Source organism: Pleurodeles waltl, unplaced genomic scaffold, assembly GCF_031143425.1.
Source record: "Pleurodeles waltl isolate 20211129_DDA unplaced genomic scaffold, aPleWal1.hap1.20221129 scaffold_107, whole genome shotgun sequence".
In the NCBI taxonomy this organism is placed as follows: Eukaryota; Metazoa; Chordata; class Amphibia; order Caudata; family Salamandridae; genus Pleurodeles; species Pleurodeles waltl.
The window spans coordinates 283,554-299,549 of NW_027149815.1; the positions used below are offsets into that span (position 1 = coordinate 283,554).

A 15,996-nucleotide genomic window follows, 5' to 3' on the forward strand; every position below is an offset into this window, starting at 1 on the left:
CTGGAAGTCTTCCAAGTGCCTTCATATATTTAGTCAAGGCTTTGGAATGAATTCTGATCTGCAGGTCCTTGTTTATTTCTCTTCCAACATCCCTCAGAAATGACTATGTGGTCAATTTCATTGGAAAGCAGAAGAAGTCTACCCTTCTGTCCTAGCATTTATTTGGAGCTAGGGAAATGTTTCTCAATCAGAGGGGAACATAATGTTTTAACAAGAGAGAAAGCAGCTATGGAAAACAAAAAAGGGGAAACTCCTCCGAGCCGGATTTGAACCAGCGACCTAAGGATTTCTGTTTCTCCACTACAGTCCTCCGCTCTCCCAACTGAGCTATCGGAGGATTAGGCAGTACAGCTTTCCATGCTGCATTCATCTTTCTTTCAATAATGGTTGCGGCGGGAGTGGGGTGGGAGTACTGCAGTCTAATCTTGAAAATCATGAATATGACCTGCAGCTTGCTCTACAAATTGCCACTTCCTAGAGTGCATTCTCAGCTACATCTTATCACCATAAAGGGGGACTGCTTACCTACCTGAATGTGCTGTGCTGGCGTGAAGGAAAGCAGGGGACCTAGAATTAGAAATCCTACAGAAAGGAGTTTTCCTGAAAGGGCATGGGGCCGAGGAATCCACAGCCCTTTGGAAGCATTTCTGGCAAAAGGATGACAGCATGGGAACATGAAGGAAAGGACAGAAAGTTAGGAGAGTCATTACTCCGTACGGAGCATGAAGAACATGCATTTTTAATGCTTCTGTGAAAGGAACTGGAAAAGCAAAACCAGTAGATTAATGGACCATTCAGAAGGGATTAGGATGAAGAAAACATTCTGTTTTTCTTAAACCTTCTGGTAAGAGTCTCTGGTTTAGAGGAAGAATTCAAATAAATGACCAAGACAGCTGTGCCCGTTTTCTATACTAAGAATGCCAAGATAAATCACCACTTTGGTTTCTTATGGAAGCAAGATTATTTTTTTCTATAAACACGGGAAATGAGATAGCCCCATTTCAAAAGGTTTTGCAAGGCGAAGAAAGTGGGGTTCTGGCACCAGCTGCATGACATCTCACTTCCTTACTCATGATGCCAGCCTAGCTATCTGTCAAAAGGCAAGATTAGCATGGCGAAAAGCTGGAGATGCCGGGGATTGAACCCGGGGCCTCATACATGCTAAGCATGTGCTCTACCACTGAGCTACATCCCCACATCCTGTAGAGGGAGACCTTGCTCCACGCATGGAAACCTGGAATTCTATTGAATGTACATTCACCACATATGACACTGGAATGGGAAGCGTCAGGTGTGGAATTCCATATGATTTACAGCTGGATTTTCTAGCACCGTTTTTTATGGAATAAGGTTGACTCTAGAATGAATAATTCCCCACACACAACAGCTAGATGCAATCGAAAAAAGCCAGAGTATTCAAGGCAACTGGTTCAGGATACATCAAAGAAGGATATGGTTGAGTGCTGTTTCCACATCTTGTGAGATGACTTAAGGTACCCCTGCTCTTTTTGCAGGACACACAGCTATGTTACATTAGCATGTAAAGTGTTGAGATCTAGATGCATCTACGGCTAGGGGCGGCATGTTAATTCTGGGTTTTAGTCCATTTCATTCTCAGTTATGTGGAGGAAAAAATGGCACGATCTTTCTTAGAGAGGTGAATGGTATGCCCTGATTTCTTTTGCATGGCTAAATGTATGGGGTGTGGGTTTAAGCACTGGGAAAGAGCAGTCTTCTGACCATTATAACTGCAGACGATTTTAATCCAGCGAGGCAACCGAAGTGTATTGATATTCCAACATGAGAACAGCATTTTTGCTACCTTCCCTCTTCATGGTGTGTAGACGCATTTGTTAGCGGTTTCAAGCAGCCTTCTTAGCGCAGTAGGCAGCGCGTCAGTCTCATAATCTGAAGGTCCTGAGTTCGATCCTCAGAGAGGGCATTGCAGTGTTTCTTTTGTCAAGAGAAACATCTCAGATTTTCTCCAAATCTGTAAACTATTCCTCCACATTGCATCTTGCTCAGTTTTAAGGAGTTGGTGTCTTTGTAGATTCCCTCTTTCATATCCATGGCCACTCATTGTAGGTGAGTTTTAGCTGGTTCGGCTGCCGAAACATCTACCTTGGTACAATGAAACTGGAAGTCTTCCAAGTGCCTTCATATATTTAGTCAAGGCTTTGGAATGAATTCTGATCTGCAGGTCCTTGTTTATTTCTCTTCCAACATCCCTCAGAAATGACTATGTGGTCAATTTCATTGGAAAGCAGAAGAAGTCTACCCTTCTGTCCTAGCATTTATTTGGAGCTAGGGAAATGTTTCTCAATCAGAGGGGCACATAATGTTTTAACAAGAGAGAAAGCAGCTATGGAAAACAAAAAAGGGGAAACTCCTCCGAGCCGGATTTGAACCAGCGACCTAAGGATTTCTGTTTCTCCACTACAGTCCTCCGCTCTCCCAACTGAGCTATCGGAGGATTAGGCAGTACAGCTTTCCATGCTGCATTCATCTTTCTTTCAATAATGGTTGCGGCGGGAGTGGGGTGGGAGTACTGCAGTCTAATCTTGAAAATCATGAATATGACCTGCAGCTTGCTCTACAAATTGCCACTTCCTAGAGTGCATTCTCAGCTACATCTTATCACCATAAAGGGGGACTGCTTACCTACCTGAATGTGCTGTGCTGGCGTGAAGGAAAGCAGGGGACCTAGAATTAGAAATCCTACAGAAAGGAGTTTTCCTGAAAGGGCATGGGGCCGAGGAATCCACAGCCCTTTGGAAGCATTTCTGGCAAAAGGATGACAGCATGGGAACATGAAGGAAAGGACAGAAAGTTAGGAGAGTCATTACTCCGTACGGAGCATGAAGAACATGCATTTTTAATGCTTCTGTGAAAGGAACTGGAAAAGCAAAACCAGTAGATTAATGGACCATTCAGAAGGGATTAGGATGAAGAAAACATTCTGTTTTTCTTAAACCTTCTGGTAAGAGTCTCTGGTTTAGAGGAAGAATTCAAATAAATGACCAAGACAGCTGTGCCCGTTTTCTATACTAAGAATGCCAAGATAAATCACCACTTTGGTTTCTTATGGAAGCAAGATTATTTTTTTCTATAAACACGGGAAATGAGATAGCCCCATTTCAAAAGGTTTTGCAAGGCGAAGAAAGTGGGGTTCTGGCACCAGCTGCATGACATCTCACTTCCTTACTCATGATGCCAGCCTAGCTATCTGTCAAAAGGCAAGATTAGCATGGCGAAAAGCTGGAGATGCCGGGGATTGAACCCGGGGCCTCATACATGCTAAGCATGCGCTCTACCACTGAGCTACATCCCCACATCCTGTAGAGGGAGACCTTGCTCCACGCATGGAAACCTGGAATTCTATTGAATGTACATTCACCACATATGACACTGGAATGGGAAGCGTCAGGTGTGGAATTCCATATGATTTACAGCTGGATTTTCTAGCACCGTTTTTTATGGAATAAGGTTGACTCTAGAATGAATAATTCCCCACACACAACAGCTAGATGCAATCGAAAAAAGCCAGAGTATTCAAGGCAACTGGTTCAGGATACATCAAAGAAGGATATGGTTGAGTGCTGTTTCCACATCTTGTGAGATGACTTAAGGTACCCCTGCTCTTTTTGCAGGACACACAGCTATGTTACATTAGCATGTACAGTGTTGAGATCTAGATGCATCTACGGCTAGGGGCGGCATGTTAATTCTGGGTTTTAGTCCATTTCATTCTCAGTTATGTGGAGGAAAAAATGGCACGATCTTTCTTAGAGAGGTGAATGGTATGCCCTGATTTCTTTTGCATGGCTAAATGTATGGGGTGTGGGTTTAAGCACTGGGAAAGAGCAGTCTTCTGACCATTATAACTGCAGACGATTTTAATCCAGCGAGGCAACCGAAGTGTATTGATATTCCAACATGAGAACAGCATTTTTGCTACCTTCCCTCTTCATGGTGTGTAGACGCATTTGTTAGCGGTTTCAAGCAGCCTTCTTAGCGCAGTAGGCAGCGCGTCAGTCTCATAATCTGAAGGTCCTGAGTTCGATCCTCAGAGAGGGCATTGCAGTGTTTCTTTTGTCAAGAGAAACATCTCAGATTTTCTCCAAATCTGTAAACTATTCCTCCACATTGCATCTTGCTCAGTTTTAAGGAGTTGGTGTCTTTGTAGATTCCCTCTTTCATATCCATGGCCACTCATTGTAGGTGAGTTTTAGCTGGTTCGGCTGCCGAAACATCTACCTTGGTACAATGAAACTGGAAGTCTTCCAAGTGCCTTCATATATTTAGTCAAGGCTTTGGAATGAATTCTGATCTGCAGGTCCTTGTTTATTTCTCTTCCAACATCCCTCAGAAATGACTATGTGGTCAATTTCATTGGAAAGCAGAAGAAGTCTACCCTTCTGTCCTAGCATTTATTTGGAGCTAGGGAAATGTTTCTCAATCAGAGGGGCACATAATGTTTTAACAAGAGAGAAAGCAGCTATGGAAAACAAAAAAGGGGAAACTCCTCCGAGCCGGATTTGAACCAGCGACCTAAGGATTTCTGTTTCTCCACTACAGTCCTCCGCTCTCCCAACTGAGCTATCGGAGGATTAGGCAGTACAGCTTTCCATGCTGCATTCATCTTTCTTTCAATAATGGTTGCGGCGGGAGTGGGGTGGGAGTACTGCAGTCTAATCTTGAAAATCATGAATATGACCTGCAGCTTGCTCTACAAATTGCCACTTCCTAGAGTGCATTCTCAGCTACATCTTATCACCATAAAGGGGGACTGCTTACCTACCTGAATGTGCTGTGCTGGCGTGAAGGAAAGCAGGGGACCTAGAATTAGAAATCCTACAGAAAGGAGTTTTCCTGAAAGGGCATGGGGCCGAGGAATCCACAGCCCTTTGGAAGCATTTCTGGCAAAAGGATGACAGCATGGGAACATGAAGGAAAGGACAGAAAGTTAGGAGAGTCATTACTCCGTACGGAGCATGAAGAACATGCATTTTTAATGCTTCTGTGAAAGGAACTGGAAAAGCAAAACCAGTAGATTAATGGACCATTCAGAAGGGATTAGGATGAAGAAAACATTCTGTTTTTCTTAAACCTTCTGGTAAGAGTCTCTGGTTTAGAGGAAGAATTCAAATAAATGACCAAGACAGCTGTGCCCGTTTTCTATACTAAGAATGCCAAGATAAATCACCACTTTGGTTTCTTATGGAAGCAAGATTATTTTTTTCTATAAACACGGGAAATGAGATAGCCCCATTTCAAAAGGTTTTGCAAGGCGAAGAAAGTGGGGTTCTGGCACCAGCTGCATGACATCTCACTTCCTTACTCATGATGCCAGCCTAGCTATCTGTCAAAAGGCAAGATTAGCATGGCGAAAAGCTGGAGATGCCGGGGATTGAACCCGGGGCCTCATACATGCTAAGCATGCGCTCTACCACTGAGCTACATCCCCACATCCTGTAGAGGGAGACCTTGCTCCACGCATGGAAACCTGGAATTCTATTGAATGTACATTCACCACATATGACACTGGAATGGGAAGCGTCAGGTGTGGAATTCCATATGATTTACAGCTGGATTTTCTAGCACCGTTTTTTATGGAATAAGGTTGACTCTAGAATGAATAATTCCCCACACACAACAGCTAGATGCAATCGAAAAAAGCCAGAGTATTCAAGGCAACTGGTTCAGGATACATCAAAGAAGGATATGGTTGAGTGCTGTTTCCACATCTTGTGAGATGACTTAAGGTACCCCTGCTCTTTTTGCAGGACACACAGCTATGTTACATTAGCATGTACAGTGTTGAGATCTAGATGCATCTACGGCTAGGGGCGGCATGTTAATTCTGGGTTTTAGTCCATTTCATTCTCAGTTATGTGGAGGAAAAAATGGCACGATCTTTCTTAGAGAGGTGAATGGTATGCCCTGATTTCTTTTGCATGGCTAAATGTATGGGGTGTGGGTTTAAGCACTGGGAAAGAGCAGTCTTCTGACCATTATAACTGCAGACGATTTTAATCCAGCGAGGCAACCGAAGTGTATTGATATTCCAACATGAGAACAGCATTTTTGCTACCTTCCCTCTTCATGGTGTGTAGACGCATTTGTTAGCGGTTTCAAGCAGCCTTCTTAGCGCAGTAGGCAGCGCGTCAGTCTCATAATCTGAAGGTCCTGAGTTCGATCCTCAGAGAGGGCATTGCAGTGTTTCTTTTGTCAAGAGAAACATCTCAGATTTTCTCCAAATCTGTAAACTATTCCTCCACATTGCATCTTGCTCAGTTTTAAGGAGTTGGTGTCTTTGTAGATTCCCTCTTTCATATCCATGGCCACTCATTGTAGGTGAGTTTTAGCTGGTTCGGCTGCCGAAACATCTACCTTGGTACAATGAAACTGGAAGTCTTCCAAGTGCCTTCATATATTTAGTCAAGGCTTTGGAATGAATTCTGATCTGCAGGTCCTTGTTTATTTCTCTTCCAACATCCCTCAGAAATGACTATGTGGTCAATTTCATTGGAAAGCAGAAGAAGTCTACCCTTCTGTCCTAGCATTTATTTGGAGCTAGGGAAATGTTTCTCAATCAGAGGGGCACATAATGTTTTAACAAGAGAGAAAGCAGCTATGGAAAACAAAAAAGGGGAAACTCCTCCGAGCCGGATTTGAACCAGCGACCTAAGGATTTCTGTTTCTCCACTACAGTCCTCCGCTCTCCCAACTGAGCTATCGGAGGATTAGGCAGTACAGCTTTCCATGCTGCATTCATCTTTCTTTCAATAATGGTTGCGGCGGGAGTGGGGTGGGAGTACTGCAGTCTAATCTTGAAAATCATGAATATGACCTGCAGCTTGCTCTACAAATTGCCACTTCCTAGAGTGCATTCTCAGCTACATCTTATCACCATAAAGGGGGACTGCTTACCTACCTGAATGTGCTGTGCTGGCGTGAAGGAAAGCAGGGGACCTAGAATTAGAAATCCTACAGAAAGGAGTTTTCCTGAAAGGGCATGGGGCCGAGGAATCCACAGCCCTTTGGAAGCATTTCTGGCAAAAGGATGACAGCATGGGAACATGAAGGAAAGGACAGAAAGTTAGGAGAGTCATTACTCCGTACGGAGCATGAAGAACATGCATTTTTAATGCTTCTGTGAAAGGAACTGGAAAAGCAAAACCAGTAGATTAATGGACCATTCAGAAGGGATTAGGATGAAGAAAACATTCTGTTTTTCTTAAACCTTCTGGTAAGAGTCTCTGGTTTAGAGGAAGAATTCAAATAAATGACCAAGACAGCTGTGCCCGTTTTCTATACTAAGAATGCCAAGATAAATCACCACTTTGGTTTCTTATGGAAGCAAGATTATTTTTTTCTATAAACACGGGAAATGAGATAGCCCCATTTCAAAAGGTTTTGCAAGGCGAAGAAAGTGGGGTTCTGGCACCAGCTGCATGACATCTCACTTCCTTACTCATGATGCCAGCCTAGCTATCTGTCAAAAGGCAAGATTAGCATGGCGAAAAGCTGGAGATGCCGGGGATTGAACCCGGGGCCTCATACATGCTAAGCATGCGCTCTACCACTGAGCTACATCCCCACATCCTGTAGAGGGAGACCTTGCTCCACGCATGGAAACCTGGAATTCTATTGAATGTACATTCACCACATATGACACTGGAATGGGAAGCGTCAGGTGTGGAATTCCATATGATTTACAGCTGGATTTTCTAGCACCGTTTTTTATGGAATAAGGTTGACTCTAGAATGAATAATTCCCCACACACAACAGCTAGATGCAATCGAAAAAAGCCAGAGTATTCAAGGCAACTGGTTCAGGATACATCAAAGAAGGATATGGTTGAGTGCTGTTTCCACATCTTGTGAGATGACTTAAGGTACCCCTGCTCTTTTTGCAGGACACACAGCTATGTTACATTAGCATGTACAGTGTTGAGATCTAGATGCATCTACGGCTAGGGGCGGCATGTTAATTCTGGGTTTTAGTCCATTTCATTCTCAGTTATGTGGAGGAAAAAATGGCACGATCTTTCTTAGAGAGGTGAATGGTATGCCCTGATTTCTTTTGCATGGCTAAATGTATGGGGTGTGGGTTTAAGCACTGGGAAAGAGCAGTCTTCTGACCATTATAACTGCAGACGATTTTAATCCAGCGAGGCAACCGAAGTGTATTGATATTCCAACATGAGAACAGCATTTTTGCTACCTTCCCTCTTCATGGTGTGTAGACGCATTTGTTAGCGGTTTCAAGCAGCCTTCTTAGCGCAGTAGGCAGCGCGTCAGTCTCATAATCTGAAGGTCCTGAGTTCGATCCTCAGAGAGGGCATTGCAGTGTTTCTTTTGTCAAGAGAAACATCTCAGATTTTCTCCAAATCTGTAAACTATTCCTCCACATTGCATCTTGCTCAGTTTTAAGGAGTTGGTGTCTTTGTAGATTCCCTCTTTCATATCCATGGCCACTCATTGTAGGTGAGTTTTAGCTGGTTCGGCTGCCGAAACATCTACCTTGGTACAATGAAACTGGAAGTCTTCCAAGTGCCTTCATATATTTAGTCAAGGCTTTGGAATGAATTCTGATCTGCAGGTCCTTGTTTATTTCTCTTCCAACATCCCTCAGAAATGACTATGTGGTCAATTTCATTGGAAAGCAGAAGAAGTCTACCCTTCTGTCCTAGCATTTATTTGGAGCTAGGGAAATGTTTCTCAATCAGAGGGGCACATAATGTTTTAACAAGAGAGAAAGCAGCTATGGAAAACAAAAAAGGGGAAACTCCTCCGAGCCGGATTTGAACCAGCGACCTAAGGATTTCTGTTTCTCCACTACAGTCCTCCGCTCTCCCAACTGAGCTATCGGAGGATTAGGCAGTACAGCTTTCCATGCTGCATTCATCTTTCTTTCAATAATGGTTGCGGCGGGAGTGGGGTGGGAGTACTGCAGTCTAATCTTGAAAATCATGAATATGACCTGCAGCTTGCTCTACAAATTGCCACTTCCTAGAGTGCATTCTCAGCTACATCTTATCACCATAAAGGGGGACTGCTTACCTACCTGAATGTGCTGTGCTGGCGTGAAGGAAAGCAGGGGACCTAGAATTAGAAATCCTACAGAAAGGAGTTTTCCTGAAAGGGCATGGGGCCGAGGAATCCACAGCCCTTTGGAAGCATTTCTGGCAAAAGGATGACAGCATGGGAACATGAAGGAAAGGACAGAAAGTTAGGAGAGTCATTACTCCGTACGGAGCATGAAGAACATGCATTTTTAATGCTTCTGTGAAAGGAACTGGAAAAGCAAAACCAGTAGATTAATGGACCATTCAGAAGGGATTAGGATGAAGAAAACATTCTGTTTTTCTTAAACCTTCTGGTAAGAGTCTCTGGTTTAGAGGAAGAATTCAAATAAATGACCAAGACAGCTGTGCCCGTTTTCTATACTAAGAATGCCAAGATAAATCACCACTTTGGTTTCTTATGGAAGCAAGATTATTTTTTTCTATAAACACGGGAAATGAGATAGCCCCATTTCAAAAGGTTTTGCAAGGCGAAGAAAGTGGGGTTCTGGCACCAGCTGCATGACATCTCACTTCCTTACTCATGATGCCAGCCTAGCTATCTGTCAAAAGGCAAGATTAGCATGGCGAAAAGCTGGAGATGCCGGGGATTGAACCCGGGGCCTCATACATGCTAAGCATGTGCTCTACCACTGAGCTACATCCCCACATCCTGTAGAGGGAGACCTTGCTCCACGCATGGAAACCTGGAATTCTATTGAATGTACATTCACCACATATGACACTGGAATGGGAAGCGTCAGGTGTGGAATTCCATATGATTTACAGCTGGATTTTCTAGCACCGTTTTTTATGGAATAAGGTTGACTCTAGAATGAATAATTCCCCACACACAACAGCTAGATGCAATCGAAAAAAGCCAGAGTATTCAAGGCAACTGGTTCAGGATACATCAAAGAAGGATATGGTTGAGTGCTGTTTCCACATCTTGTGAGATGACTTAAGGTACCCCTGCTCTTTTTGCAGGACACACAGCTATGTTACATTAGCATGTAAAGTGTTGAGATCTAGATGCATCTACGGCTAGGGGCGGCATGTTAATTCTGGGTTTTAGTCCATTTCATTCTCAGTTATGTGGAGGAAAAAATGGCACGATCTTTCTTAGAGAGGTGAATGGTATGCCCTGATTTCTTTTGCATGGCTAAATGTATGGGGTGTGGGTTTAAGCACTGGGAAAGAGCAGTCTTCTGACCATTATAACTGCAGACGATTTTAATCCAGCGAGGCAACCGAAGTGTATTGATATTCCAACATGAGAACAGCATTTTTGCTACCTTCCCTCTTCATGGTGTGTAGACGCATTTGTTAGCGGTTTCAAGCAGCCTTCTTAGCGCAGTAGGCAGCGCGTCAGTCTCATAATCTGAAGGTCCTGAGTTCGATCCTCAGAGAGGGCATTGCAGTGTTTCTTTTGTCAAGAGAAACATCTCAGATTTTCTCCAAATCTGTAAACTATTCCTCCACATTGCATCTTGCTCAGTTTTAAGGAGTTGGTGTCTTTGTAGATTCCCTCTTTCATATCCATGGCCACTCATTGTAGGTGAGTTTTAGCTGGTTCGGCTGCCGAAACATCTACCTTGGTACAATGAAACTGGAAGTCTTCCAAGTGCCTTCATATATTTAGTCAAGGCTTTGGAATGAATTCTGATCTGCAGGTCCTTGTTTATTTCTCTTCCAACATCCCTCAGAAATGACTATGTGGTCAATTTCATTGGAAAGCAGAAGAAGTCTACCCTTCTGTCCTAGCATTTATTTGGAGCTAGGGAAATGTTTCTCAATCAGAGGGGCACATAATGTTTTAACAAGAGAGAAAGCAGCTATGGAAAACAAAAAAGGGGAAACTCCTCCGAGCCGGATTTGAACCAGCGACCTAAGGATTTCTGTTTCTCCACTACAGTCCTCCGCTCTCCCAACTGAGCTATCGGAGGATTAGGCAGTACAGCTTTCCATGCTGCATTCATCTTTCTTTCAATAATGGTTGCGGCGGGAGTGGGGTGGGAGTACTGCAGTCTAATCTTGAAAATCATGAATATGACCTGCAGCTTGCTCTACAAATTGCCACTTCCTAGAGTGCATTCTCAGCTACATCTTATCACCATAAAGGGGGACTGCTTACCTACCTGAATGTGCTGTGCTGGCGTGAAGGAAAGCAGGGGACCTAGAATTAGAAATCCTACAGAAAGGAGTTTTCCTGAAAGGGCATGGGGCCGAGGAATCCACAGCCCTTTGGAAGCATTTCTGGCAAAAGGATGACAGCATGGGAACATGAAGGAAAGGACAGAAAGTTAGGAGAGTCATTACTCCGTACGGAGCATGAAGAACATGCATTTTTAATGCTTCTGTGAAAGGAACTGGAAAAGCAAAACCAGTAGATTAATGGACCATTCAGAAGGGATTAGGATGAAGAAAACATTCTGTTTTTCTTAAACCTTCTGGTAAGAGTCTCTGGTTTAGAGGAAGAATTCAAATAAATGACCAAGACAGCTGTGCCCGTTTTCTATACTAAGAATGCCAAGATAAATCACCACTTTGGTTTCTTATGGAAGCAAGATTATTTTTTTCTATAAACACAGGAAATGAGATAGCCCCATTTCAAAAGGTTTTGCAAGGCGAAGAAAGTGGGGTTCTGGCACCAGCTGCATGACATCTCACTTCCTTACTCATGATGCCAGCCTAGCTATCTGTCAAAAGGCAAGATTAGCATGGCGAAAAGCTGGAGATGCCGGGGATTGAACCCGGGGCCTCATACATGCTAAGCATGCGCTCTACCACTGAGCTACATCCCCACATCCTGTAGAGGGAGACCTTGCTCCACGCATGGAAACCTGGAATTCTATTGAATGTACATTCACCACATATGACACTGGAATGGGAAGCGTCAGGTGTGGAATTCCATATGATTTACAGCTGGATTTTCTAGCACCGTTTTTTATGGAATAAGGTTGACTCTAGAATGAATAATTCCCCACACACAACAGCTAGATGCAATCGAAAAAAGCCAGAGTATTCAAGGCAACTGGTTCAGGATACATCAAAGAAGGATATGGTTGAGTGCTGTTTCCACATCTTGTGAGATGACTTAAGGTACCCCTGCTCTTTTTGCAGGACACACAGCTATGTTACATTAGCATGTACAGTGTTGAGATCTAGATGCATCTACGGCTAGGGGCGGCATGTTAATTCTGGGTTTTAGTCCATTTCATTCTCAGTTATGTGGAGGAAAAAATGGCACGATCTTTCTTAGAGAGGTGAATGGTATGCCCTGATTTCTTTTGCATGGCTAAATGTATGGGGTGTGGGTTTAAGCACTGGGAAAGAGCAGTCTTCTGACCATTATAACTGCAGACGATTTTAATCCAGCGAGGCAACCGAAGTGTATTGATATTCCAACATGAGAACAGCATTTTTGCTACCTTCCCTCTTCATGGTGTGTAGACGCATTTGTTAGCGGTTTCAAGCAGCCTTCTTAGCGCAGTAGGCAGCGCGTCAGTCTCATAATCTGAAGGTCCTGAGTTCGATCCTCAGAGAGGGCATTGCAGTGTTTCTTTTGTCAAGAGAAACATCTCAGATTTTCTCCAAATCTGTAAACTATTCCTCCACATTGCATCTTGCTCAGTTTTAAGGAGTTGATGTCTTTGTAGATTCCCTCTTTCATATCCATGGCCACTCATTGTAGGTGAGTTTTAGCTGGTTCGGCTGCCGAAACATCTACCTTGGTACAATGAAACTGGAAGTCTTCCAAGTGCCTTCATATATTTAGTCAAGGCTTTGGAATGAATTCTGATCTGCAGGTCCTTGTTTATTTCTCTTCCAACATCCCTCAGAAATGACTATGTGGTCAATTTCATTGGAAAGCAGAAGAAGTCTACCCTTCTGTCCTAGCATTTATTTGGAGCTAGGGAAATGTTTCTCAATCAGAGGGGCACATAATGTTTTAACAAGAGAGAAAGCAGCTATGGAAAACAAAAAAGGGGAAACTCCTCCGAGCCGGATTTGAACCAGCGACCTAAGGATTTCTGTTTCTCCACTACAGTCCTCCGCTCTCCCAACTGAGCTATCGGAGGATTGGGCAGTGCAGCTTTCCATGCTGCATTCATCTTTCTTTCAATAATGGTTGCGGCGGGAGTGGGGTGGGAGTACTGCAGTCTAATCTTGAAAATCATGAATATGACCTGCAGCTTGCTCTACAAATTGCCACTTCCTAGAGTGCATTCTCAGCTACATCTTATCACCATAAAGGGGGACTGCTTACCTACCTGAATGTGCTGTGCTGGCGTGAAGGAAAGCAGGGGACCTAGAATTAGAAATCCTACAGAAAGGAGTTTTCCTGAAAGGGCATGGGGCCGAGGAATCCACAGCCCTTTGGAAGCATTTCTGGCAAAAGGATGACAGCATGGGAACATGAAGGAAAGGACAGAAAGTTAGGAGAGTCCGTACGGAGCATGAAGAACATGCATTTTTAATGCTTCTGTGAAAGGAACTGGAAAAGCAAAACCAGTAGATTAATGGACCATTCAGAAGGGATTAGGATGAAGAAAACATTCTGTTTTTCTTAAACCTTCTGGTAAGAGTCTCTGGTTTAGAGGAAGAATTCAAATAAATGACCAAGACAGCTGTGCCCGTTTTCTATACTAAGAATGCCAAGATAAATCACCACTTTGGTTTCTTATGGAAGCAAGATTATTTTTTTCTATAAACACGGGAAATAAGATAGCCCCATTTCAAAAGGTTTTGCAAGGCGAAGAAAGTGGGGTTCTGGCACCAGCTGCATGACATCTCACTTCCTTACTCATGATGCCAGCCTAGCTATCTGTCAAAAGGCAAGATTAGCATGGCGAAAAGCTGGAGATGCCGGGGATTGAACCCGGGGCCTCATACATGCTAAGCATGCGCTCTACCACTGAGCTACATCCCCACATCCTGTAGAGGGAGACCTTGCTCCACGCATGGAAACCTGGAATTCTATTGAATGTACATTCACCACATATGACACTGGAATGGGAAGCGTCAGGTGTGGAATTCCATATGATTTACAGCTGGATTTTCTAGCACCGTTTTTTATGGAATAAGGTTGACTCTAGAATGAATAATTCCCCACACACAACAGCTAGATGCAATCGAAAAAAGCCAGAGTATTCAAGGCAACTGGTTCAGGATACATCAAAGAAGGATATGGTTGAGTGCTGTTTCCACATCTTGTGAGATGACTTAAGGTACCCCTGCTCTTTTTGCAGGACACACAGCTATGTTACATTAGCATGTAAAGTGTTGAGATCTAGATGCATCTACGGCTAGGGGCGGCATGTTAATTCTGGGTTTTAGTCCATTTCATTCTCAGTTATGTGGAGGAAAAAATGGCACGATCTTTCTTAGAGAGGTGAATGGTATGCCCTGATTTCTTTTGCATGGCTAAATGTATGGGGTGTGGGTTTAAGCACTGGGAAAGAGCAGTCTTCTGACCATTATAACTGCAGACGATTTTAATCCAGCGAGGCAACCGAAGTGTATTGATATTCCAACATGAGAACAGCATTTTTGCTACCTTCCCTCTTCATGGTGTGTAGACGCATTTGTTAGCGGTTTCAAGCAGCCTTCTTAGCGCAGTAGGCAGCGCGTCAGTCTCATAATCTGAAGGTCCTGAGTTCGATCCTCAGAGAGGGCATTGCAGTGTTTCTTTTGTCAAGAGAAACATCTCAGATTTTCTCCAAATCTGTAAACTATTCCTCCACATTGCATCTTGCTCAGTTTTAAGGAGTTGGTGTCTTTGTAGATTCCCTCTTTCATATCCATGGCCACTCATTGTAGGTGAGTTTTAGCTGGTTCGGCTGCCGAAACATCTACCTTGGTACAATGAAACTGGAAGTCTTCCAAGTGCCTTCATATATTTAGTCAAGGCTTTGGAATGAATTCTGATCTGCAGGTCCTTGTTTATTTCTCTTCCAACATCCCTCAGAAATGACTATGTGGTCAATTTCATTGGAAAGCAGAAGAAGTCTACCCTTCTGTCCTAGCATTTATTTGGAGCTAGGGAAATGTTTCTCAATCAGAGGGGAACATAATGTTTTAACAAGAGAGAAAGCAGCTATGGAAAACAAAAAAGGGGAAACTCCTCCGAGCCGGATTTGAACCAGCGACCTAAGGATTTCTGTTTCTCCACTACAGTCCTCCGCTCTCCCAACTGAGCTATCGGAGGATTAGGCAGTACAGCTTTCCATGCTGCATTCATCTTTCTTTCAATAATGGTTGCGGCGGGAGTGGGGTGGGAGTACTGCAGTCTAATCTTGAAAATCATGAATATGACCTGCAGCTTGCTCTACAAATTGCCACTTCCTAGAGTGCATTCTCAGCTACATCTTATCACCATAAAGGGGGACTGCTTACCTACCTGAATGTGCTGTGCTGGCGTGAAGGAAAGCAGGGGACCTAGAATTAGAAATCCTACAGAAAGGAGTTTTCCTGAAAGGGCATGGGGCCGAGGAATCCACAGCCCTTTGGAAGCATTTCTGGCAAAAGGATGACAGCATGGGAACATGAAGGAAAGGACAGAAAGTTAGGAGAGTCATTACTCCGTACGGAGCATGAAGAACATGCATTTTTAATGCTTCTGTGAAAGGAACTGGAAAAGCAAAACCAGTAGATTAATGGACCATTCAGAAGGGATTAGGATGAAGAAAACATTCTGTTTTTCTTAAACCTTCTGGTAAGAGTCTCTGGTTTAGAGGAAGAATTCAAATAAATGACCAAGACAGCTGTGCCCGTTTTCTATACTAAGAATGCCAAGATAAATCACCACTTTGGTTTCTTATGGAAGCAAGATTATTTTTTTCTATAAACACGGGAAATGAGATAGCCCCATTTCAAAAGGTTTTGCAAGGCGAAGAAAGTGGGGTTCTGGCACCAGCTGCAT

At 43.5% G+C, this 15,996-nt stretch overlaps 22 non-coding genes across 22 annotated transcripts; 7 read left to right on the forward strand and 15 right to left on the reverse strand.

Moving 5' to 3' along the window:
* Positions 1-251: 251 nt before the first annotated feature.
* On the reverse strand, positions 252-337 carry TRNAY-GUA (transfer RNA tyrosine (anticodon GUA)). The gene is given in 2 exon segments: positions 252-287; positions 301-337. It is a non-coding gene; the product is annotated as a tRNA-Tyr (tRNA).
* A 786-nt stretch (positions 338-1,123) lies between these two features.
* Positions 1,124-1,195, reverse strand: TRNAA-AGC (transfer RNA alanine (anticodon AGC)). Its single transcript has one exon. It is a non-coding gene; the product is annotated as a tRNA-Ala (tRNA).
* Positions 1,196-1,869: 674 nt separating this feature from the next.
* On the forward strand, positions 1,870-1,942 carry TRNAM-CAU (transfer RNA methionine (anticodon CAU)). The gene has a single exon. It is a non-coding gene; the product is annotated as a tRNA-Met (tRNA).
* Positions 1,943-2,387: 445 nt separating this feature from the next.
* Positions 2,388-2,473, reverse strand: TRNAY-GUA (transfer RNA tyrosine (anticodon GUA)). Its single transcript is given in 2 exon segments — positions 2,388-2,423; positions 2,437-2,473. It is a non-coding gene; the product is annotated as a tRNA-Tyr (tRNA).
* A 786-nt stretch (positions 2,474-3,259) lies between these two features.
* Positions 3,260-3,331, reverse strand: TRNAA-AGC (transfer RNA alanine (anticodon AGC)). The gene has a single exon. It is a non-coding gene; the product is annotated as a tRNA-Ala (tRNA).
* Positions 3,332-4,005: 674 nt separating this feature from the next.
* Positions 4,006-4,078, forward strand: TRNAM-CAU (transfer RNA methionine (anticodon CAU)). Its single transcript has one exon. It is a non-coding gene; the product is annotated as a tRNA-Met (tRNA).
* A 445-nt stretch (positions 4,079-4,523) lies between these two features.
* Positions 4,524-4,609, reverse strand: TRNAY-GUA (transfer RNA tyrosine (anticodon GUA)). The gene is given in 2 exon segments: positions 4,524-4,559; positions 4,573-4,609. It is a non-coding gene; the product is annotated as a tRNA-Tyr (tRNA).
* A 786-nt stretch (positions 4,610-5,395) lies between these two features.
* TRNAA-AGC (transfer RNA alanine (anticodon AGC)) lies at positions 5,396-5,467 on the reverse strand. The gene has a single exon. It is a non-coding gene; the product is annotated as a tRNA-Ala (tRNA).
* Positions 5,468-6,141: 674 nt separating this feature from the next.
* Positions 6,142-6,214, forward strand: TRNAM-CAU (transfer RNA methionine (anticodon CAU)). The gene has a single exon. It is a non-coding gene; the product is annotated as a tRNA-Met (tRNA).
* Positions 6,215-6,659: 445 nt separating this feature from the next.
* Positions 6,660-6,745, reverse strand: TRNAY-GUA (transfer RNA tyrosine (anticodon GUA)). The gene is given in 2 exon segments: positions 6,660-6,695; positions 6,709-6,745. It is a non-coding gene; the product is annotated as a tRNA-Tyr (tRNA).
* Positions 6,746-7,531: 786 nt separating this feature from the next.
* TRNAA-AGC (transfer RNA alanine (anticodon AGC)) lies at positions 7,532-7,603 on the reverse strand. Its single transcript has one exon. It is a non-coding gene; the product is annotated as a tRNA-Ala (tRNA).
* Positions 7,604-8,277: 674 nt separating this feature from the next.
* Positions 8,278-8,350, forward strand: TRNAM-CAU (transfer RNA methionine (anticodon CAU)). The gene has a single exon. It is a non-coding gene; the product is annotated as a tRNA-Met (tRNA).
* A 445-nt stretch (positions 8,351-8,795) lies between these two features.
* TRNAY-GUA (transfer RNA tyrosine (anticodon GUA)) lies at positions 8,796-8,881 on the reverse strand. The gene is given in 2 exon segments: positions 8,796-8,831; positions 8,845-8,881. It is a non-coding gene; the product is annotated as a tRNA-Tyr (tRNA).
* A 786-nt stretch (positions 8,882-9,667) lies between these two features.
* TRNAA-AGC (transfer RNA alanine (anticodon AGC)) lies at positions 9,668-9,739 on the reverse strand. The gene has a single exon. It is a non-coding gene; the product is annotated as a tRNA-Ala (tRNA).
* A 674-nt stretch (positions 9,740-10,413) lies between these two features.
* On the forward strand, positions 10,414-10,486 carry TRNAM-CAU (transfer RNA methionine (anticodon CAU)). Its single transcript has one exon. It is a non-coding gene; the product is annotated as a tRNA-Met (tRNA).
* A 445-nt stretch (positions 10,487-10,931) lies between these two features.
* TRNAY-GUA (transfer RNA tyrosine (anticodon GUA)) lies at positions 10,932-11,017 on the reverse strand. Its single transcript is given in 2 exon segments — positions 10,932-10,967; positions 10,981-11,017. It is a non-coding gene; the product is annotated as a tRNA-Tyr (tRNA).
* A 786-nt stretch (positions 11,018-11,803) lies between these two features.
* TRNAA-AGC (transfer RNA alanine (anticodon AGC)) lies at positions 11,804-11,875 on the reverse strand. Its single transcript has one exon. It is a non-coding gene; the product is annotated as a tRNA-Ala (tRNA).
* A 674-nt stretch (positions 11,876-12,549) lies between these two features.
* On the forward strand, positions 12,550-12,622 carry TRNAM-CAU (transfer RNA methionine (anticodon CAU)). Its single transcript has one exon. It is a non-coding gene; the product is annotated as a tRNA-Met (tRNA).
* Positions 12,623-13,067: 445 nt separating this feature from the next.
* Positions 13,068-13,153, reverse strand: TRNAY-GUA (transfer RNA tyrosine (anticodon GUA)). The gene is given in 2 exon segments: positions 13,068-13,103; positions 13,117-13,153. It is a non-coding gene; the product is annotated as a tRNA-Tyr (tRNA).
* A 779-nt stretch (positions 13,154-13,932) lies between these two features.
* TRNAA-AGC (transfer RNA alanine (anticodon AGC)) lies at positions 13,933-14,004 on the reverse strand. The gene has a single exon. It is a non-coding gene; the product is annotated as a tRNA-Ala (tRNA).
* A 674-nt stretch (positions 14,005-14,678) lies between these two features.
* Positions 14,679-14,751, forward strand: TRNAM-CAU (transfer RNA methionine (anticodon CAU)). Its single transcript has one exon. It is a non-coding gene; the product is annotated as a tRNA-Met (tRNA).
* Positions 14,752-15,196: 445 nt separating this feature from the next.
* TRNAY-GUA (transfer RNA tyrosine (anticodon GUA)) lies at positions 15,197-15,282 on the reverse strand. Its single transcript is given in 2 exon segments — positions 15,197-15,232; positions 15,246-15,282. It is a non-coding gene; the product is annotated as a tRNA-Tyr (tRNA).
* Positions 15,283-15,996: the final 714 nt, after the last annotated feature.